We start from the raw sequence: 24,941 nt of genomic DNA, 5'->3' as shown, positions 1-24,941 counted from the left end.
TATTAAGAAGAAATCGCTTTGCACATCTCCAAATTATTAATATGTCATACCATAGACACTCAGAAAATGTGTTTCAGCAACATTTTCTCTTGGTATAAAGGAAAATTTTTACAATTTCTTCTTCTGAAAGACTAATATGAGCCTGCAAGAGCAAGAAGTAATTTAAATATGTTCAGGGACCATTTTCATCTTCAGAATTAAGGATTATTTTAATTTTACATCATTGCCTTTTCTCTTTTACTTTCCTTTTTAGTTTTATCATTTTAGGATTCCCTATTTTTAATTTTCATACAGAGATTTCTTTAATTGATCATTATAATTAAGGATAAAGTCATAAGTTACAAAGTCATATTTTGCTGGATTCTAGAGTTCTAAATTATTCATTCCACTTACTGTTTTTAGATTAGTTTATCTGAAGATTTCCAGTTTATTGCTGTTGGTTTTTTTAATTTTGTATAGATAGGAAGGAAGAAAAAAAAGGAAGGGCATTATAAAATAGATCTTCAAGTTTGTTGATCTTAAACTTTATGTTGTTTGATGCTCTTGTGTCCTTACCAGACATCAATTTTCTCCCAGAATCTCCTGATTTTTATTTTCTATAAACCTTGATGCACTCATTGTATTCCAGCAAACCCTCACCATTTCTTCTTGGACCTCAACTTCTTAACTAACGCCATTTATTGATATACTACTTTTTTTCAGTGAAGTAGCAAATCAATAAATTAAAGATTAGTTCAGTGTGTCAGCTTTTCCTAAGCATTCTGGGACTCATTTACTACTTTGGTGGACATGGAGGCCAGGTGGCAGCCTCATACAGAAATAATGGGTTTTCCTGTCAAACATTTCTGGAAGTTACCTTTCATACTAATTATTGAGCTCCAAACTGTTTTAAACGAGAAATTGGATGTAGATCATAGCTTAATATGTACTAGGATTGCTAGTTAAAACAAATTATTTTCAGTGCATCCCATTTTATATTACCCTACCAGGCTCAGATCCAGTTTCAGGATAATTCTTTGGGGAGATAGTTTGTTCATTACATAAAGCAAGCCCACTGCCATAGCCTGACGTAGGCTGTATTTTATTTTATTTTATTTTATTTTATTTATTTTTATTTTTCTTTCTTTCTTTCTTTCTTTCTTTCTTTCTTTCTTTCTTTCTTTCTTTCGGCACATATTTCCATAAGCTCTCTTCCACAATCCTATTTATATAACTATGTGGGTGGCATATATTAGTGCTACACTGGATTTCATCAATCTTATCTCTTGGAATCGGTACAGTCTATTTACTCTGATATTGTTCTGTTCACTCCTGCTAGCTTTTACCCAGCTTTCATCCCTCAGAGGTCCGTTCAGGGATCTGAGCTGTTTACTCTTTAGATCTTCCTGCTAGCATCACGGTCATTGCCGAGAACTCTCCCCTCGACTGAGAGTTTTACAATTCAAAACCTCATTACATTTTATAGAACCATATTTGGAATCTCTATCCCCAACTGTTTGAAATTGCCTTTATTTTTACTTAAGAGCATTTAGATATCTGATCAGAAACATTTTATGTGGATGAAAAAGAACAGATTAGCCATAGAAAGTGAGGATGTGGGAAACACATTAGAATAGTGTTCAGTGATCAGATTTAATGTGTCGACGGCCAGTTTTGCCTGACAGGATTACGAAAGACATCGTGGGAACATATTTAACTCTAATCATGCCATTCACTTACTGCCTTAAAGAAAAGGGTTAGAACAAGTTCTATTCCAAAACGACAGGATATCAAAATAATGGGAAACCTAGTGTTGGAAAACAGGGGAAGATGTCCTTTGCTATACCACTGATAGGGATGTAAATTGGTATAATCTTTCTGAAAAGCAATTTTACAATATAGAGAAAGCCTTAATAATTGCCCAATCCCGATGACTCAGCAACTCAATTTACAGGATTTTTCCCAAAGGAAATAATTCTTGATTTAAGCAAAGCTAAAAGGATGTTCAACGTAATTTGGCTAATGATAACAAAATGTTGGCAACAACTTAAATACCCAACAATAGGGGATGGTTGAATAACATTAGGTATATGCGTTGTGTGGCATATTATGTAACTTTGGAAAATTATGCTTGGAAGGATATTTAATGGTATAGAAAAATGTGTATGACATACTAAGTGAAAAAAGCTGTTTATAAAAAAGCTGTATATAATGTAATACTATTTTGGAGGCAAAAAGTATATTTATGCATAGAATACCAGATTAGAAGTATATGCACCAAAATGATGAGTGTTTAATCTCTGGGTTAGGGCTTATGAATGATTTTTATTTTCTTCTTTGTGCTTTCCTTTCCTTTCTAAATTTTCTATAATAAACACATATTCCATTTGCAACTAGGGAAAATATTATTTTGGAAAATGATGGGAATCAGGAGGGCAAAAATCGCTCAAAACCTGTATACAGTGCATACGTGTATGTGTATATATATATGTATATATATATGTGTGTGTATATATATGTGTATATATACATATATGTATATATGTATATACATATGTGTATACATATATATACATATATACGTATATGTATATACGTGTGTGTGTATATATATATATATATATATATATATATATATACACTCCCACTGTAGGAATTCCCATTAACAAAGAGACATTAACATTTGCGAAGGAGTGCACGCAGGCTGTTAAAATGTGATGTGTGTATGCGTGTGCAGAACCAGTGGTCTGAAAAACCAATGATCTTTATGCAAAAAGGCATAAACAGAATTAATAATCCATATAATTTTCTTTTTTCATAGACAGACTTAAACATTTTTTAAAAGCAGATTTTGGGGGTTGGTAAAATACACAATGCAACGCAATGTGGAACTTTAGACCTCCTAAATTATGATTTATTCCACCCACATCCTTCCTGCTTAGCCTCTCGTTGAGAAGAGCTGTCGGGATTGCTGGGTGTGTCCTTGTGTATCTGTGGCCTGTGGGGACAGAGGAGGGGCTCAGGGACATGGGCTGGGAGAGATCTGGAGGAACTGACGCTGCCCACTGCACAGCTCTGTGTGTTAGCGGTGGAGACCAAGCAGGAGACAAACACTGACTCGCTTCAATAGGTAAAATAAAAACAAGTAAAATACTTGTAGAAGTAATTGGCAACATTTTCTTTCTTCTGTTTCAGTTCTGTAAGGAGGGATCATCAACGCAGATAGGGGGCATGCTGGCATTTCCCTCCTATGTGCTCTGCTCCCCTCAGGACACCCTGGGTGACTTTCCTAAGAGGTCAAATAGGGTAAAATGCTCTCCCCTATCCCCAATTTAGCATTTATTTCGCTTGGTAAACCTATTATCATTGAACGGTGGGCTGAACATGGTACTTGCCCGTCTGCTTTGTGAGCCGTGGCACTGGGGCTGCTTCTGTTCCTAAACACCTATTTTCAAATCTGGTTCATTTACAGGAATTAGGATTAACCTTCTAATAGGCCACGCCAAGAGGCCCTGGGATAATTTGGAGAGCCTACAGCTCTCTCTGTAGTCCTCCTCAGCCTGAGTCTTTTACGACATAACCTTGCTCAGTGGTCTGTGGGGAGATGCCCTTTGGAAAGTCGTGGTTACTGGAGATTTTCTAGGGATGAAGGCTCTCCTCAAAGCATGCACCCTAGAAATTCAACAGTAAACTTTCTTCATTTGAGAGATCTGCATCTCTCTCAGTGAAATTTTTGAGGAATTTACTGGAAGTCATTTGCATCACATACTGAATTTTACTTGCTCATTCTAATTCTCCTTTACTTAATTAATTAAAATGCCATCAAGAATTATATCAGTTTGGCCAAGGGGAGATGAACTGAGGCAGCCTATCCTTTATTGCTTTTTTAAGTGTACATACACCCTTCCTCATGCTTCCTGTAACTTCCACAAACCCACAGCCGGGAAGCCCCTCCTCATTTTCCAGGGGCGCCTACAAGGGCCAGTCTTTGAAAACGGAGGCTAATGCGCATCTCGGAAGTCCGTTTATCATCAGGAACATCTGCAGTGCTTGGGCAGTGGAGGCACTCGGTGTGTATGCAGACATCATTCTGGAGTGTTCTTCAGGTCGCTCTGGGTGAGGCTTCTCATCATGACATGCTGGAAAACTGTGTTTTATTTCTTATTTTCTTGGCCTGGATTGGAATTTCCTATATTTGTTTCATCTTTTTTTCTCTACATGTTGATGTTGTGCCTGACTCCGCAGTAGGGGGTTTTAGGGGTGCTGGAAAGCCATGGCATTTTTTCCCTCTACTTATTACTTCTTATGGAGTACTTCCTAGATTATACCTTTTAACTGTATCAATTCATTCATTTTTTCCCCTGTATCCTTAATTTTTCCCTTCCTCTGGCTCCCTCCCCAAAATATATCAATGCTCCCAGATCTCTCCTATTTTAAATAATTCTGTCTTTGACCAGGACACTGCTGTCCCTCACTGGAGCTCGTTATAGCCCTATTTCTAGAAAAGATATGCTGTCTGGCTTTTGCCTCTTTCTCCCTTACACTCATTCTTTAAAATCCACAATATTCTGGCTTCTGCCCTGACAAAACTACCAAACTACTTGCATTTGGGTATTTAAGTACTCCTAATTGCTCACTTTCAGTTTCTATACCGTGAGACCTCTCTGTAGCATAAGCTATGTTGTTCACACCTTGTTTCCTGGAACTCTGCTTTCTGGGTGCCTGAGACACCACATCCCCCAGTTCTCCTGTTCCTGATCACTGTCGTTGCCTTCAATTTTGTATTCTCCAGTGTGGTTTCTTTGCACTGATTCCCTTGTTGCTCTAGTCTACATACATGATCTTCCCCTCTAGATCATCTCTTGCAAATCTGTGGCTTTGAATGCCATCTCTGCGTGCCTTCCAAGTCAATAACACTAGCTCTAACATGTCTTGATGTCCAGAAACATCCCCTGCAGCTTCTGCCTTGTTTCTTTGACTCCAGTTTCTCTCAAGTTAAACCTGCCGCTGACGTTCCTGTCTTGGTTGTAAAAATCTAATGGCTTCATGTTGCCCTGAAGTGAAACCCAGACTCCTCAGGCTGGCCTCCGGGGACTTCGTGAATCATCCGCCGTACTCCAAGAGCCAGATCTCTCCTGCAGCCCTGAACTGGGTCACATGTTATTTAGCCAGTCTGCTGGTAGTCATGGTGGCGTTCTTGAGTGTATCTGCCTCCTGTCCTCACCCATGACATTTTTCACCACAAGTCAGAAGTGAATGAATGGAGTGTTTGCTACGGGGGAAGTCTTCTTGCTCTTCTCTGCCTAGTTCTTGTTCTGTGTCTCCACCGTGAAGTCTTTCCTGATCCTTTCTCTGGAAGCCTTCAATCCTCCTTTGAGTTCCAGTGGTTTTGTTCTATTATATTAGTCCTCTGCCACTTTTGTACATTTTTATAGCCTCTCTAATGCCTGTCACAGTACCTTATACCTACCTGGTGCTTATTGATGGATGGAAAACTTAATGCAGTCTCTTTAAAACTGTATAACATGAAGCTCGTGGGGTACAAACTTTTGCCCCAACCTCACAATAAATAATTTAAATAAAATTAAAACTAAAATAAAAAAAGTAGATCTAGGGGCGCCTGGGTGGCTTGGTCGGTTGGGCGTCCGACTTCGGCTCAGGTCATGATCTCACCGTCCGTGAGTTCGAGCCCCGCGTCGGGCTCTGTGCTGACAGCTCAGAGCCTGGAGCCTGTTTCAGATTCTGTGTCTCCCTCTTTCTGACCCTCCCCAGTTCATGCTCTGTCTCTCTGTGTCTCAAAAATAAATAAAAGTTAAAAACAAAAAATTAAAAAAAAGTAGATCTATTTTATTTATTTATTTATTTATTTATTTATTTATTTATTTATTTTCCTTTTACCACAGAAATGTCCCTAGGACAAAGGAATTTCAGGGTATAAAAGTAAAATAAAAGGAAAGATAATAAAGTTAATTTAGGAAAGAAAATAAAGTTAATTTAGGAAAGAAAATAAAGATATTGGGGTAGTTTTCCATATATTAGCAGTTGGTAGTTCTCAACATAATCTGCCATTTCAACCATGTCTGTGATAATTTAATTTTTAACTCCACAACAGTCACTCTAATGTGTTAGGCTAGTGGAACCCTAATACAGTTAGAGGTTTTATGGCCAGATTAATTTAAGGATTAAAAAATTATATTTGACTACCAAGTAATAAGCATGGTTATTGAAAGATGTTAACCAATCAGGATCATCTGATCCTGTATTGATATGTATGTAGTTGTGGCTTATGCCGACCTTATTTCTATCTATCACATGAACATGGCAGCTATTGAACAGAGTTCTTTGCTACTTAGAATGAGACGCATTTCTAAGAGTCAGTTAACTGTATTTTCAATGCACATGTAATTGATCTTCATGTCAGGTGGTGACTTGGCATAAAGCCAAGGGTGAGCTGTCAAGTACATATGCAAAGTGGGGCTCATGGACCTGGAGTAGATACAGGACAGTTTGGAGAGTAAGCTATCATGGAGGAATTGGGAAAATATTTTTTAATCTTGGACTTTCGCTAGATTTCTGATGACCGCTAATACAGAAAAACCTGCTAATGAGTAGGCTACTTGTGTATTTTTTTTTTTTTTTTTTTTACTTAAAGTAAAATGTAAAATGTCAGGCAACTATCCATGACTTACTCTAGGGAAAGGGAACAGCTAATGATTAGTCTTCTGTTTACAATTAAAGTCTGATTTCTTTTCCTAATTTTGGTTGACTTGCTATTGGTTCTCTGGACTCCTAATAGGCCTTGTGGATTCTAAATAGATTCTGCTTTGACTCCCAATTACCATGCAATTAAAGGACCTCCAAATGCTGTCCTTTAATTGTGTTCGTGTTCATCTCTTTAAAACTAAGACAACAGATCCAAAATGGAGTCACTTATGCTAAGCCCCATGTCACAAAACCAAGAATTGATGCTTAATTACAGTTTAACTTCTCCCAGGAATGGAATCTTTAACCAGTCAATCAGGAACAACCTGATCAGCACTAGTGAGATAATGTATCTGGTAGACCCTCCAAACCTCCCTTACCTCTGTGCCCTAAAGGAAGGTGACCTTGTCACAAGCAATCTGCTTTTTGCTAGTATAACTTCCTTGTCCCACTCCCTTCTGCCTATGAAAGTCTTCCATTCTGTATGGCTCCTCAGAGCTCCTTTCTGTCTACTTGATGCAATGCTGCCCAGCTCATGAATTGTTAAATAAAGCCAATCAGATATTTAAAATTTAGTCAGCTGAATTTTTTAAAAAACAATTTCCTCTCAGCTTTTATTCTGTAATCTAATTTTAGTTGCCATACCAGTTCTTTATAAATTTGTATATGTTTTTTAATGGTATACCACCTCGATTTTCCAATATAGCCCTTCTTTATTAAAAAACAAAAAACAAAACAACACAAAAAACAACTAAGAAAATCACCAAAATGACAGCATAGACTTTGATGGAAACAAGTGATGTGAAAATGGACTAAATCAGGAGAGGACTGGCTTAAGAATATGGATTTGGTGACTAGTTCCAGCTCTGGAAAAAGGAGATAAATGCCTCGATTCCTTTGTGCTCAGCCTCCTAGTTTTAACTGAGGAGACATTTTGTTCATTTTCTAAAGTAAGGGCCTGTTTTTTACATTCTCGGGAGTCTGTGCATGAATAATGGCTGAATTCAGTCTGTGGCTGAATAAATGGATAGTCAACCCCACCCTTTCAGCGATAGGAGTAATAGGAGTATAGTCTTGAAGGTATTTACAAAAACTCCCCCGATGAAGGGCCAGATTCTCTGAGACTTCCCAGGTGATGGCTGGCTAAGCTGCTAATGGGAGGAAATTAGGGGAGACTCCCTGTGGCATGCCGGCCACAAACATACCAAACATAGTTCTACCAGTGACCTTTACGGGCCGTGCCCCAAGCTCCAACCCCCCCCCCCCCCCCCCCACACCCTGCCAAATCACTCATACAGTGAATAATTAAGACTTTTTCTGGAAGCGGCGACTTTAGTATTGGGGATTTCAGGAGGGTAGAGCACCTGATACCTGGTAGGGTCTCACAAATCACACTTGGTCTTCTCCAGCTCCATAGAGTGGTGGCCCTAGACCTAAAGATCTTCAAAGGTCTGAAAGGCTACAGTAAGAAGCCAGGGTACGAGCTCCTAATGAAGGTCTGTTCAGCACAGTAAGCAGTAATCACCATCAGGCCTTGCAAAAAGTGCTGAGTTACTTTTCTTTCTGCTTTCTCTTGATGATTCAGGAGGGTAGAGGGGAAAAGTCGCTGATATGGGTTACCCCAACCCATAAATAATTGAAAGAATATGTAATGCAAATGCAAATTCATTTCATCTCGTAACAACCCCACTTAAACAGCTCACTCAACTGTGTATGCCGGGAAATGGAGTGGAATCGGAATTGACAGGAGGGGCTTCTCTTGGCTGAGCTTGAACACACCATCTGAGATGCAGAGATGCTTTTTGGTGCAAAACAAAGAAATCAGCAAATGAAGGTGGTCCTTTTGAGCTCCCCCACTTCTTTCTTCCCTTCCTGATGAAGCACCTAATGAAATGTGAAGTGGTTCAGGAGCTGTGGGCAGAAGAATGCCTATGTGGAATAATGGAGACAGAGATAGTTGCTATAAAGATGGGTCCAGGCTTATTGATGATCACGTGAAACATACTTCCAGGATGGAGATAAGCAGAGAGCAAGGCTCACGATCTGAGAACATAGGAAAATAGCCTGCAGGGAAGGCAGCTTTCAGTCACTAATGTCTTCTGAGATTTATGAACAAGACAGTTCCAGATCAGGTAATAGCTGATGAAAATGTGCTGGCATTTAAAACTATTAACTGATGTTTTTCTTTTTCTTTCTCTCCTGTTATGATTCTCCTGTTTCCCTCTACTGCCCCACCCAATTAGATAAGTCCTGTAGAGTCATCACCTCAAGGAAGGGATGTGACAAGGTGTCAAAGAGAAAAGAGGAAGTGCCTTTGGTTTCTAAAATTTAAGCCCTGGGAATAATCGAGAAGATTTGGGGTATAGGTAGAGTTGGATAAAATAGGGTTTGAGGAGAGAGGGCTTTCTCTTGAGCTAGGGGAAGATTTCTTTGCAAAGAAAGAAGTTTCTTTGTGGAAGGGAGGGTCAGCAGATGGGATGGGAGCAGATATGTTGGTGCGTGCTGGAGTGAATGCTCAGTGCCCTGCTTCCCGGGTGACACCAGGGGAAGGGGCAAGACTGTCAGCCCTCAAAGACCACTCACAGATTTGCAGAGATTCTTGAGCCACAAGATGACACCTAAAGAGCAAAGGGTTCCTGTGCCCCAGCAGCTGTGGAGAGAGCCAAGGACCCAAGGGACCACAAAAGAATTAAGAACAAACACTTCATGGCTTCCTGTGAGAACTCAACACATTAGCACTGTCTGAGGCCTCCTTAGAATTTAAACACAACCCTGAGGAGAGGCTCATTTCCATATTGAGTGGGGCTGAGAAGAATGCAGTATTACGTTCTTCTACCACCCTGGAAGAATGTGGTATTAATATAGAAATTAAGTGAGTTAATATAAAAATAAAGAGTTTATGAAGATGAAGAGTCATAAACCACAATTCGTACCTGCCTTGAGTGGGACCCGATGTAGGGTATCTAAGCTTCCCAAGGAATATGTGGGAGACTGATCATAATCCCTCAAGCTAGAGGGCAACCATTTTGAGCCAGAGGCCATGACTCAGGTAGGGAAGTGGTAGGCACGGAAGTAACCATGGAGTTTGGAGACGCAGGTGGACCTTCATGAAGATGCCAAGTTTGCAAGAGACAGGCTGCTTCACACCCCAGGGCCAGACCCAGAAAAGGTAGCAGAGGGTAGAAGGAAAGTAAGGGTTGCCGTGGGTAGAAAGCAGAAGGAGGGAGCTTTATTTGGAGCCACAGAAAAGATTAAGTTATTTCTTCTCAGGAGAATCTACTAGAAAGGGAGGGCGAAGTGAGTTTATGACTCTATCCCGGTTAGTTATGACAGGGCTGGTGGGGACAACTGGTAAGGAGTCCCAGGGGCTATTTCTCAGGCTCAGGGGGAAGGAGGCAGAATCTCTCTTCCCCAGAGCCGGCCCTACACAACACACACAGAGGCACACACCTTGTTGTGGGGGCCTAGGGCCTGGGAAGGATGTGCCATGAAGCAGAAAGGACTCTGGAGTAAATCTGCAGAATGCTGACTCAGAAGGTCAGTGTTTTAAAGGTAATTCCAAGAAGATGGGGAAACACAAATTCCTCTTTTTCTTTTTCTTGTGGAAAAAAAAAAAAAAGTGAACTTTTTCCTGGTAGACTGTAGAGAAACAGAGCTGGCAATAACAAACCTCAGGATTGAGGAGGTCTTGGGAAGAGAGAGACAGATTCTCATCTTGACCCTTGGCTTCTTGCCTTAGGAGACTTGAGAATCAGGTGAGAATTACTTCACCTCTTACACTAGGCACCACCCAGCCACAGCCGAAGAGGAAGGCTGCAGATTGAGCTGGGAACTTGCCACCCACAGCACCCACCATCCTGAAGCCAAATGCTGACAGGAAAGAAGCCCAGGGAGGCTTACCTTGGCATAAAATAGTCTTGCTTGTGGCCAGACTGACTCCTTCTGGTGGATGGGGCTCTAAATGCTGAAGGGAAAAGCCGCGGGTCTCCTAGATTAAGTGACCCCCAGATAAGTGAGGCAGGAAATTTGCTCCAAAAAAAAGGGCTCACCTACTGGGTCTGGAGAAGCTAGCACCTGCATTAGCATGGGACATCTTGCTTGAGAGAATTACTATTCTGATACACTCGATTTGGAACAGAGAGACACATAGTTTGTGGAGGGCACTTGTGAGAAGAAAAAGTTTCCTTTTCAAACATTACACTAGCACAACAAATCTGGTGAGAAAATAATTTTGTGCCGATGTTTATTTCTCCGTCTTACTCACACTGGCAGTCCCTCCACATCTGCCGTAGACTCTTGTCTCTGGTTTTTGTGTTTCCAAAACCTAAATCTGTGCTAACCCTGTCACGAGTTAAGATTCTCCTAAGGTTCTCATGACAGAAGTAATGCTGCTAATTAAGTTGGAGGAGAATTCCCTCCCAGAGGGTCAGTAAAGGACTCTCTAGGGCTGGGTAGCAAGGAAGAAAGTGGAGTAAAAAAGAGAAAGCCTAGTTTTGCAGGGAGAGGGTGTCTTGTGAGACCCAAAGGAAGAGAATGAAGGATGCCCCAAATGTTTTATACATTGTCTTGGATGTGAGAAGTGGATAACATTGAGTTCAATTTTTCAGGGTTTGAACTGGACCCAACATGGCAATGCCAGTGTCTCTGTGGACACTCCTTTCTGGTCTCATGACACGTGGGTTGCCGGTTGATATTCTGAATGATTCCACTGCCTTTGGCTTTAGACCTTTGGAGTTCCCTTACCGTAAAATGGAATAGTTCCCTGTTTTATCTCACTTATTTGCAAGGTTCTAAGCAGCACCTAGGGGATATGCTGAAAAGACATGGGCTTCCCTCCTTCCACTTGCTTAAGAGTGTGTCTATAGTATTCCTTCATGCAAAGAGCAATTATTGAGGGACTTCCACGAGTACCAGACGCTTGTTTGGTGCTAGAAATCAGATGGGCGTCCCCTCACTGCCTCATGGGGAAGACTGTTTTGGAAACTAAGAATCACAGATCAGTGTGACAAGCATGACAATAGGTGAGCACTGAGAGCCCCAGGGGATATGATTCAGCCTGTAGGGGGCGTCCCAGCTGAAGAAGCTTTTCAGATGCTTTGGATTTTCTTTTTAAGGAAGTAACTTTGCAAGAGAATCCTAGAGATAGCGACTTAACACGTTGACATCAGTGAGAGACTGAAACAATCTCTAGAATTTCCTATCACTTATCATGTGAAGTAATTAAATGTATTTATTGCTTAGACGATGTTGGTTTTTTTAGTAGCTTTCCACCAAGAGAAATCCTGACTGTTACAGTGTTGTCTATTTTCCCATTAAAGTGTGTTGAGGACAAAATTGAAATGCGTAGTTTTGGCTGTAACTACCATTCTTTTTTACTTGCATTGTGATTATAATTTATGAAAGGAGAAAGAGAGGTGGTTTTCCACTGCAGCAAAATTAGAACAAACTTTCCTTCTTTTTTTTTTCTTTTCTTTTCCTTCTTCCTCTTCTCACTCTCCCTCCTTTCCTCCCTTTCTTTTTTTGCTATTCGAAATATTTAAAATAATGTCAATAAAATAAAGAATCACTGGGTTAAATATTACATTGTTGGATGCATTTAAATTCATTCCCGTATAACAAATGAACAATGAATAAAGTTTCCTCTAACAAGCAAATAAGCTTACGAAATCTCAAATTGAAAGGTTATGTAGCAATAAAATATTATTTATGAACTAGCACCTCATAGGAGACCTTCTTGCAAATGGCCCACCTAGGGTTCAATTTTATGACAAGACACTGATTAAGTATAAAGATGATAAGAAAGAACTTTCACTCCAACCTGGGTAGTATTTACATTCTTAGTTTCTTTGAGTTGTAAATATCCTACAGTTTCTTCCTTATCTTTACCTAAGTTTTAAATATAAGTACCTGAGTTTTAAATATAAGTACCTGAGTTTTAAATATAAGTATCTGAGTTTTAAATGTCCTGCAGTTTCTTCCTTATCTTTATCTGAGTTTTAAATATAAGCACCCGAGTTTTAAATATAAGCACCTGAGTTTTAAATATAAGTATCTGAGTTTTAAAATATAAGTATCTGAGTTTTAAATATCCTGCAGTTTCTTCCTTATCTTTATAATAAAATGTTCAAACCTTGCTCAGTGATTTGTTTTCTCAATTTTCTCTCAGTATTCTTATTATTAAAGCTTGTGACCTCCGATTTTAACTTTAATTTTGATTAAGGTTAAGTTTCAAAAATTGGGGCTTATCACTTTTGGGATCAACCAGCAGGCAGGTTTTTCTGCATGATTTGCAAGAGGGCTTTATACATTAAAATGTTAGCTCTCTGTCATATATGTTGGGAACATTTTCTTCTGCATATTGTTTGTATTTTAACCTTGCGACGATCATTGCTTTAGAGAATTTTTCTGTTGTCAGACATATGATCTTTTGATTGTAAATAAAATCTTTGGATTTTATCATTTCTTCTTAAAAAAAAAGTTTAAAGATGCTTCCTTCAAACCAAAATAATCATCCACATTTTCTTCTATTATTTTCATGGCTTCATGCATAAGTTTTAAATCTTTGATCCATCTGGAATCTATTTTGGTACGAAAATAAGTTAGGAATGCAAGCATATTTATTTGGGAAATAGCTAATCTGTTGCTTTCATAAAATTTACTGGTTTTATCTTGTCCCACTGCTTTGAAATGCCACCTTAATTCTACACCACATTTTCATATCTCCTTGATTCTATGTATGGCATTTATATGCGATTTCAGTCATCTGTCTGCCTCTATACCCATGCCACCATCTCATTTTAAAAATGACTACAGCTTTAAGGACATTATAATAATTGGTAAGACAACTTCTCACACATTATTTTACTTTTTAAGGAATGTCTTGGCTCTTCTTGCATTTTTATTCTTTCAGATTGATTTTTAAAGATAGCACTTAGTGTACCAGGCATTTTATTTATTTATTTTTTTCTGTATTGATTTTTCAGGAAAACAAATTACAAAAGTAACGTATGCTTGCTATAACAAAGTCCAACGATGCAGACATGAGAATGAGCCTGCACAGGCTTCTCTTCTCCCCCTTTAACAACCCGTCCCAGAGGTGACTGCCGTTGGCCATTTGTTGGGCCTCTATCCTTTTGAACTTTCTCCCCTTCTTTTTAAAATTTTTTAAAATTATGTTTATTTATTTTGAGAGAGAGAGAGAAAGAGAGAGAGAGAGAGAGAGCGGGGGAAGGGGCAGAGCGAGAGGAAGACACAGAATCTGAAGCAGGCTCTGGGCTCCGGGCTGTCAGTGCAGAGCCCGATGCACGGCTTGAACCCTCGAGCTGTGAGATCATGACCTGAGCCAAAGTCAGACGCTTAACCAACTGAGCCACCCAGGCACCTGCAAATACTCTCCTGTTCTAACGCATAGACACATTTCATGAAAAGTGCCCTCAAAATAATAGTCGTGTTTTTACTACAGTGTCCCCATAAATATCTGGAAAGACATATTTTCTTGCACATTTCTGGCTTTCAAATCATGTAATGCCTTTCAGGGTGTTTTTGTTTTTTTTCCTCAAATATGGATGCTGATATAACACAACTCGTCTACATCACAGAATCTACACGAGACATTGTGATAATAAAGCACACTTCAAATATATCTCATCTTACACCATTTCTCAAAGCATGTTCTAAAATACACAGATTCGGCAAGATACTCTGCAGAGGTTTTGCAAGGGTCCCCTGGGCAAATGAGTTTGGGAAACCCTGGGCGGTGTATTTTCCCTGTGGATATTGGTAGTGCAAGGCAGCATATTAGAAACTGTTAAGTCCTATAATAAAGGTTTAGTTTTGTCTGACTTAGTGTTTTCTAAACTTATTCGATCAGGGAAATTATTCTGCCTCTTGGACAGGACATTCCCAGAACCCACTTTGGGAAATGTGGAGTTGCAGGCATTCACCCAGGTACTGGCTGGGGGTGAGTAGCAGGAAAGCCTGGAAGAGCTCCCAGGTCTCTGGCTTTGATAAATGGCTGGTTGCTGTTGTCACTGACTGAGATAAAGAATAGAAGTGCGGGATCAATTTTGGACATATTGAGTTTCGATGCCTCTGGGAGGTTCAAGTGGAGATGTTTAGTAAGCTGAGAATTTACAGGTCTGGAATTCAGGTGAGAGGTCAGCGCTAAGGAACAGTGGTTCGGTAAGTTTGCTTTGGATTAAAGCGTGTTGTCTAAAAAGGCCCATTTTAAAATGCGCATATATTACCTAAGAAGGGTAAGCATTAAATTATTAATACGTATTATATTATCATATTAGCTTACTATCATTTTAAAACAGAGATCAGGCCCCTGAAGGAATGGAAATCAGAACTGGTGAATTCTGAGTGGAGGGTCAGCAAAGAAATAGTCTGAAGTGGTGCTTTCCAACCCTTTAGAATCTGGGGCCTCTTTTTAGTGCTAAAATGTTTTTTTCAAATCTCCCCAGTGTCCTCCCACCCCACTCACCCACCCATTCATTCTACTTTTAATATTCTTTGATTGAGAAAATACGCCCTGACCAAAACTAGTACAAATTAACTTTGAAAGAGATCAGCGCAAACTTAGTAAGACATTTGTTTATTCAGTGTACAGATCGTGGCCCTGCACAGAGGATTTCTGATCTTCGGGCTGCCCCTGTGTTTCCCGGCCAAAACGGATATGAGGACCCTGGCTTTCAGTATCGGGCAAACACCGTGTTCTCTCACTTACCCAGGTTTGTGTCGAATTAAAACAAGGAGCTGAGGGAGAGGAAGGTGCCAGTGCAATTTTTAGGTCACTCATCTGCTATCTTTTTGACCCGGGTCCATTTTAACCGAGACTGAGCTCTTAGCCTGGCGTCTCCCATCGCTAACCAGGTGACCTCGGAGAAACCTCGCTGCCTCCTTTGCCTTAACTATCAAAACGGGGTAATAGCAATAGCTTTTCTTGCCTCCCTGGGGCCCTCAGGCTGAAGTCAGTAAGATAAATAGTTGTGAAAGTGAGTGGGAAGGTTAAAAGTGCTCTAAAATGTGAGGTATTTTCATGGCTGCATTTTAATATGGCTCAGCACCAGGTATCCTGAAGGTAGCAATTCCCTGGGAGGGGGTTTAATCATCTGGGCTCACCATAGGGTGGACTGCATTTAACCTGTGTGTTCTGGTTGATTAGGTTATTGTGTGTAGATTGCAGGAATCCCAAGCTCTCCTCCATCTTTTTCTTTTTGATATAATTTTAATGAGATTTCCCCCATTCTTTTATTGCATGGCAGGCTACTGCTAGAATAAATATAAAGAAGTTTAAAAAAAAATGGAGAAAACAGGAGGGCTGGGGAGATGGAAAAATGCAGGGGGTAAGGCAGGGGAGGAGAGTGGGAAGGCTGTTCAAGATATGTATGGGTCTCCTGATGACTTTAGAATTCCTGGGGGCACTTCCTTCTGTGCCAGGCACTGAAAGATAAGAGAGGGGGCCCAACTAAGGCCACTGAGAGAAATGTCTTTTTTAATCATTCCTTCCAAGAAACTTCATTGCCAGGCCCAGGAATCCAGTACTTTTCCTTGTATTGTACAAGCAAAGTCTGCACGGTGCAGCTTCTTCCCACACAGTGGCCTCTAGCGTGTTTCTCTGAATGGGCAGTTGTGTGGGATACCTCAGGACATTTAAAATGATACAGACACATTGGAAGAGTGTATTTTTCATTAGACCTATCCAGGTAACACTTAAAAGCCATTTATCCTGAGTTGAGATTGTTATTTTTCATTAATCGAGTTCCCTTCATTGGATAGTAGTAACTGTCGCTAACTAGTAACTGTCACTAAGTAGCAAGTCATTTCTTCCCTGAGGCTTTGTCTATTTTCCTGTCCTGGGAGGGAGTGTGTATGTGTGTGCCTGTGTGTGCACATGTGTGCACGTGAGTGCGTGTATACTTGGCGCGTGTGTGTGCACATATGCATGTGTGCGTGTTGAGGTGGGGAGCAAGAGTAGTGCGAGTACCTGATATATGCCTTGCAGACTTCAGAGTGGATCATTGAGATTATTTAATCCAATAAGTCAGGTAGGTATTAGTTCTCTCATTTCCCGACAACACTCAGAGATGCAGTAACTTGCTAAAGTCAACAGCTAGAGAGCACTGTGATTAAATCTCTGATATCTGTGGCCTGAAAGGAAGGTGGAGTGGGTCACATAAGCCATGTATATGCCCTTTGCTGTTTAGAAGATCTCCTCCAACAGCTTTCCAATTTTACTGTCCTAGGGTTCTTTCTGGGTGAGTCCTGGGTCTTTGAAAGAAGGAAGGGAGGGGACAAAACATTTGTAGAGCACGGAGAGGACTACCTACAAGCCTGGACATCCGAGATGAGGAGGGCCCACAAATGACCTAGACCATCCCAACAGTTCATAAATTCTCTCATCACCAGCTTTTTTTTTTTTTTTTTTTTTGGTTATTTATTTTTACACAGTAGTATTTTTTCGGCAGAACATACTGGAAACTAAGTAGAGTCCCTTTTGTTAAAGCACAGCAGCCTGTCCTTGAGAAGAAGGCACTGTATTCTCTGGCATTTGGGAATTAACGCCTCTGTAAGGGCAGCCTCTGATCCTGTCATGCCAAGAATAGTGTGGAGTAGAGTGTGGCCAAAGGAATGGGCAAAGCCTGCCATTGTAGATGTCATCATGACACGTAGATGTCATCATGACTACAAGGGGACATAAGCGGCCTGGCTTGAATGAACTGTATCAATTAGGACAGATAGGTGGGAGTGTGGAAACTATCTTCATGGTGTCGCTGCCTCTTTTTCTTTATTATTTGAGGACAACTTCAGCCATTTCGGTCAGGACAGAAATTATGTCCTGTAATTTGACTGACTTTGCCAATTTTACTCACTATTTACTCAGAGCATTTTATAGCTGCCAGCACTGGAACCCCGTCATCCGCTTACATCCTCTTGAGGTGTTTGGGCACAAAGAATCCCATTCCCCTGGCTCCAGGCTCTAGATCAGTGCTTCTCAATCTTGACTGTACATTAGAACACCCTGAGGGGCTATTAAAAATACTGATGGCTGGGCCCCATCCTAAGAGAGTTTGATTTAATTGGTCTAGGTGGGACCCTCGCATTGGTATTTTTCAATGGCTCCCCAAGTGATCCTAATGAACAGTCAAAATTGGGAACTACTGCTCTGGATGGTTGACTCATCCTACATAACCCCTCAGCTGAAGTCTCTGTAGCTTCTGGGGCTGTGCAAGTCCATTGGTGCCTTTGTGTGATTTAGAAAAAGATACCCCTCTGCCTGTACACATTTCCTATAAGGAAAATGTACTACTTCTTCTGGGTTGACACAGCTCCATGGGCGTATGGCTTGGTGAGCAGAGTGTGGTCTTCACAGCTCTGCAAGTCAGTCCTGGTGGCTTCCAACCACAGGTCTCTCTTTGAGTCTCCTGGTTTGGCAGTTTATCCTTCCAGGGGTCTCTTGGCCGTAGGCAAATTTCCGTTAAAGAAATACAGAAGCAACACTTCTAACGTGGCAGGCTCCACTGATCTCAGTTCCCCAACTCTAACTCATGAAAAATGTGAAAACAACCATTTAAAGTTTCTGGAAATTGTCCTAAGGGCATATAGCAAATGGGGAAATAGTTACTTAAGGAAATCTACTAAATCTCTGTAAGAAGGACTCTGTGGCATTTGAGTCACAGGCCATCCCTCCCGTCACAGCTCAGTGTGATAGAAGCTCCACTCTGAGTGTGTGTGGCCAAGAAGGGCTTCCACCGCCCCAGTTCTCAGCCTAGGGCTACAGTTTCTTCCTTGGAGGAGAAAGCTGTCAAAATTTGTCATTGCTCACCCCCAGGTGCAGGTCGCAGACGCTCTGTCCCCAGCAGGTGTAGAACACCAGAGCCTTCATTCATAAGGTCAAGGTTCTAGGTCAGGAGAGAAGCAAATCAAGAAAACCAGGGCCACTGTTCTCTTCCAATGCATCACTCACAGAACAGGGATGTGAGTCCAATGGAAGCAGGATCTTGTCCCTCCCTTCAGCTCCAGAGCAGTGGCATGGAAGTTTTGCCAGAGAAGGGCAGGCTATAGGAACAGACATGCCATAGCTCTTCCTAAGGGCATTGGTTTTGTTTGGAATAGAATGTGGTAAAGTTCAAATGTAAGGGTGCTATCAAAACCAATGGGAAGTTTGGTAGTAAGCAGTTGTGAGGGGTTGGATAACCCCATGGCAGCAACAGGCTAACCTGAAGTACAGCTAGAAGTATAACTGAACGATATAGAGAAAGAGATAGCTAAAAAGAGCTCTTCTGGGACTGGAACAATCTTCAAAGACTGGCCTCCAAGGCTGTCTCTGCAAAGAGATCTGGTTTAACTGAATTGGACTGTGGAACAGTTTGTGGCAAAGGGCATTGTTGAAAACAATACAGACCCCAGCTAGAAATTTGTGGAGCCTAATAGCTGAGTGTGATAGAAATAGAGGCAGATGCACAGGAAGCTAAAAAAAAAAAAAAATCAAGAAATGACACAGTCACAGAGAGTCCCGATAAAACAACTGTCACTTCAGGGTGACTGTAGGTGTCTCCAACAATGTGCCTTCTGAGAAGTGACATTAGAGGCTGTACACTGTGGGGAAAATAAACTTCAAAGGAACAGGCCAATCGAGTCACTAAACAAATAAACAGCAATAAATACAAGACAGACCCAGAGAGGTGGTGGTGGGAAATCAATATGCAGAGTTGATACAGTCTATTGTCCAAAATGTCCAGTTTTCAACAAAAAATCATGAAACATGCAAATAAACAGGACAATGTGATTTGTATGCGGGAAAAAGAGCAGGCAATAGAAGTAGCCTTTGAGAGGACCCAGATGTTGGACTTGGCAAAGACTTTAAATCAGCATAAATATGTTTAAAGAACTAAAGGAAATGATACTAAAAGAAGTAATGGAAGGTGTGATGACAAAGTCTTATCAAAAAGTATACACATACAGGGCACCTGGGTGGCTCAGTCGGTTGAGCATCTGACTTTGGTTCGGGTCATGATCTCACAGCTCATGAGTTCCGGCCCCATATTGGGCTTTGTGCTGACAGCTCAGAGCCTGGAGCCTGCTTTGGATTCTGTCTCCCTCTCTCTCTGCCCCTCACCCACTTGCACTCTTTCAAAAATAAACATAAAAAAGTATATACACACATATTTGTATGTATGCTTGTGTACACATACACACACACACACACACACACACACACACACACACACACAGTCCCAAAGTATGTAAAGCAAAAACTGACAAAACTGAAGGAAGAATTGACAATTCAACAATAATAGTTGGAGTCTTCAGCTCCCCACTTCCAGCTGTGGGCAGAACAACAAGCAGAAAATCAGTAATGAAATGAAGCCTTGAATAACACCATAAGCCAACTGCTCCTAATAGACATCTACCCAACAACAGCAGGATGCACATTGTTCTCAAATGCACATGGAATATTTTTTTTAAGTTTATTTATTTTGAGAGACAAAAAGAGAGTATGTGCATGCACACATACAAGCAAGCAAGGGGCAGAGAGAGAGGAAGAGAGAAAGAATCCCAAGTAGGCTCCAAGCTCCACATTGAGCCCAACCTGGGGCTCAATCTCATGTGAGTTCGAGCCCCAACATCAGGCTCTGGACTGAAAGCATGGAGCCTGCTTGGGATTTTCTCTCTCCCTCTCTCTGCTCCTCCCCTGCTTGCTCTCTCTCTCTCTCTCTCTCAAAATAAATACATAATCTTAAGAAAAAAGATAATCAGTGAAACCAAAAGTTGGTTCTTTGAGAAGATTGACAAAATTGGTAAAGCTCTAGCTAGAGTGACCAAGAAAAAGAGAGAAGATTCAAATTATTAAATCTGGAATGAAAGATGGAACTTCAACCTAAACGAATAAAAAAGGATTATAAAGGAATACTATGGACAACTGTATGTCAATAAATTAAGTAATTTAGGTGAAATGTATGTATTCCTGGAAAGACATACACTACTGAAAGTGACTTGAGAAAAAAATAGGTAATCTGAATATGACTATGACAAGCAATGAATTATGGCAAATAGAACTGTGGCAAAAATCTCCCCCAAATTTCTAAGCAGTATGCCCTGATACAAAAACCAAACAGAAAAAGAAAACACTACAGAGAAGGATCTATACTGAATATAGGCACAACAAAATCTTAAAATACTAGCAACCCCAATTCAGCAATATAAAAAAAAAAAGTATTATATACAATGACCAAGTGGGATCAATTCCATGAAAGGAAGATGTAATCCACTACATAAATAGAAAAGGGAAAAAACCACATGGCTATCTTATTAGATGCAAAAAAATAATTTGACAAAATTTGATACATTTCCATGATAAAAACACTCAATTAGGAATGGAAGAGAACTTCCCCAATCTGATAAAGAGTATCTATGAAAAACTTATAACTAACATCATATTCAGTGATAAAAAGACTGAAGACCAGGATGTCCACTCTTGCCATTTACGTGTGCGTGTGCGCGCGCGTGTGCGTGTGTGGGTCTATATTTATATATATAGAGAGAGACGGAGAGGGAGAGGGAGGGGGAGAGATAAAGGAGGGGGTTTGTGTTAGAAGGACATTAATATGATTGAATCAGGGCACTACCCTTATGCCCCCATTTAACCTTAATTCTCACACTCCAGTCCCACATTGGGGATTAGAGCTTCAACATAGGAGTTTTGGGGGGATACAAGCATTCAGTCCATAAGCCTGCCAAACAAATTATCACAACTTTGCAGCTTAAAACACACTCATTTATTACTCCACAGTTTTTTAGATAAGTACAGACAGTTCGACTGGATTCTCTGCTCAGGGTCTCATCAGGCTGAAGTCTAAGGTGTTGTCTGGGTGGGTGTCTCATCTGGAGGCTGTGGGGAGGAGTCTATTCAGATTCAGATCTGTGTGGCCATAAAGTGGAGGGCTTCACTTTCTTTCTGGCTGTTGCTTGAGAGCAACTCTCAGTCCCTGGAGGACACTCATAGTCCTTGGCATGTGGCCCCTTCCATATTTAAAGCCAGCAGTCACTCCTGGGCTTGAAGTCTTTCACTTCCTCATCTGTTACCAGCCAGAGAAAACTGCTTTTAAAGGTCTCGTGTGATTAGATCAGGCCCACCCAGATAATCTCCCTTTTGCCATATATGATAACATCGCATCACCATGGGAGCGATATCTCCTCACATTCATGGATTCCCTGCACCCTCAAAAGGAGGTGACTGTACAGAGGTGAAAGTCATTCTTAGAACTCTGCCTACCATGCTCTCACAGAAGAGATTGTGCGTTTGGATGAAGCTTCAGCCCATGCCAATGAGGTTCCATCCTCTTGTGATCTTCCCTTCCTGCCTGCCAGTTGATGAGAACTTCCATCTGTGCCCATGAATTTGAGTCTGCCCATGAACTTCCCTTCCCGACAGCCTGTGGATCTCAGACTTGCTTAGCCAACCCCACATTTGTGAAAGTCAATTTCCTATTGTAAGTGTCTTAGTGGCTATATACTTCTCTGTTTGAATCCTGGCTGGTAGACTGCCTTTTAGGGGTATGACGATTAAAAGAGTTAATATATAGAAGTATATTAGAAAAGTCCCCAATTCATGGGGCTTCTAGGAAATTCCATGTTAAGTGTTACTTGATACTATTATTATTATAATTATTATTATCCCTCAAATATGTTAAGATTTATCCATTTTGTTGTACATATATACATCTAGACTGTAGCTTCCATCTTCTTCTCCACACGTGTTTATCTGTTCCTTTAGTGAGGGATGTCCAGATTGCCTCTAAGGTCCCACTGCCACCCATGTCTGTGCACATATCCCCTGGGCTTGCAGTTTTTGCTGGGCTTTCTGGGGTTTTCCTTGAGCAAGTATGCATTAGCCAGTAATGATTGGAGACTTTATCTCTGCCTTTCTAAGCTTCTCTTGCTTCTAATAGTGCCTCCTTCTAGGTTATCTGCCCATCCACCCAGACCACCACTTCCAGCAGGTAAAGCTGAGGGCTTTATCACCTGAGCTGGGGATGCCCCGAGGCAAGAATGCCACTGAATCACCAAACTGACCCAACTCAGTGGAAGTTTTCAGGAGTAAACACTTCTCAAGTTTTTGTCTACCTTTGGTTATTTTCCGGTGACTTGAAATGATTGTTTTGATGAGGTTGTTCAGTTTTACACTTATTTTTGTGACGGGCGCTCACCTGATCTTCTCACACCGCCATTACTGGAACGTGAGTCTTGGGACATTTGCTCCTGGAACCCAATCTCTGTGCCATAAAGAAGCATAGGGACCATGCTTTGCTGCCGAATCACCCCAGAGTTTGAGTCTTCCCAGTAGAGGTCCCAGACACTGTGGAGCAGAGACGAGAGACCTTGGTTGTACCCTTTCCAGACTCCTGCCTTGAGGATGTAATAAAATGGTCTTTGTTACTACGTCTCAGGTGATTGGTCATGCAGCAATAAGTTGAGTAGCTTAGTATGGCGCTTTGTACATTTTTCATAAAACAATGGGCATCTGGAGATAGGACTGCAGGCTCCTTTTCTAACGTCATTTAATAAGGAAATCAGATTCCATTTTGCATGTTTCTCTTACAGCATTGTTTTTAATATAGAACCTACTTGCCTGAATGCTTTGTAGAGTTATATTGCCACTCTGAATGTTTGATTTGTAATACAAATCCGACTTGTTCTCAATACTACTGAAAAATCCAAAGGAAGAGAACATGTTTTCAATTATTTGTGAAACATCTTCATTTTGCTGGAAAGAATTACTCCAAAATTCAAGTCTAATTTTTGCCCCAGAAGATCCGTTGTAGGAAACAATGTCCTGGGCTGGGAAACCAAAAACCCTGGACTGGAGTTTGATTGCATGACCCTGGACCAGTCACATCAATTCTGTAAGTCTCAGTATTGCACTAAAGTACAAAGCTTTTTGACGGGGCAATTTTAAGAATCCTTCCAGTGCTAGCATTTAGGATTAGTTCTCAAAGGCCTGAGAACTTTTTAAATATTCCTGCCTTTTTGACAGAATTTGGCACCGTCTTCCAAAATTTAATATTAGCACAGTCTTTGGCTTAAGAGTTTCCCCTTTAGCCAACAGAAATTCTTGCCTCTGTTTACCGAGATAGTTCACAGTGTTCATTACAGGATTGTTTGTAATAAGAACATGTTAGAAACAACCTTAAATCAATAGGGAAATGACCCAATAAATTGGTGATACATCCAATTGTTCAATGCCATAGAACAATTAAAAAGTCAAAAGAGGTCTGTAGGTTCCAACACAGAAATCTTTTCAGTACATAACGTGAAGCAAAAGAATTTCAGGGCAACACATTTAAAAGGGTCTCGTTTTTGTAAACTTAAGCAAACTCAAACCGTTTATTTGTGTATATAATGAGGGATTGGAAGCAAATCTAACAAACGTCATGAGTTGTTTTTTTGTCTTTGACCATTTTCCAGTGATCTAAAGTAGTTGTTTTTAGTAAAGTTGTCCAGTTTTATATTTAATTCTGGGAAGAGGATGCCCCCAATTTCTCCATGCTTTGGCGGGGGGATAGTGAGATGGGTAGGGAGGGGGAGAAAAAGGGTGTTCACAATTTAGACAGTTCTGTATTGTTTAAAATTTTTATAGGATGGTATTCGTGTATTTCTTATGCAATTAAACACATGTATAAAAGTTTATCATCTGTTGTGAATTTCATTGTTCCTTTCTGAAACCAAAGTTTGGTTCAGAAAAAAGAATTTCTAAACATTCATGAAGTTCCTGTTTGCCTGGAAGGAACAACAAAGCAGGAGCAGCCGCCAGGGTCGAGAGCATGTTGCCAGCTGAGTAAAACAGCAGGGGGACCGGCTGGTGACCAGATTTGCCCACCCCAGTGCAGGTGCCACTGCTGTTAATAAGAATTACTATTTACTTTTTTTTTTTTTTAAAGAAAGTTGGGAGATGGGGGACTAATAGATCGTCTGTCGGTAGTAAAAAAGGAAGTGAATATGACCCAGTTATTGAAATGAAACACAGAACACTCTTCCTTTGACTATTCCTTTTGTTGTTTGACTTCAAAATACAAGACCTCAACATTGCAGGATAGGAAGAGGGAGCGATCCCAGTGAAGCTCCTGTCTGGTGTTTAATTAAACTGTAATAATGTAGTAAAATAAATTAAACATCAGTGAAATTACAAGTAACATTGAGTGTGGACTGGGATGTTTTAAAATGATGGATTCATGAGAGTATTTTATCTAGACAAACTG

This window comes from Panthera onca, chromosome D3 (genome assembly GCF_046562875.1).
Source record: "Panthera onca isolate mPanOnc1 chromosome D3, mPanOnc1 haplotype 2, whole genome shotgun sequence".
NCBI classification, from domain to species: Eukaryota; Metazoa; Chordata; class Mammalia; order Carnivora; family Felidae; genus Panthera; species Panthera onca.
This window is presented reverse-complemented; position numbering follows the sequence as displayed.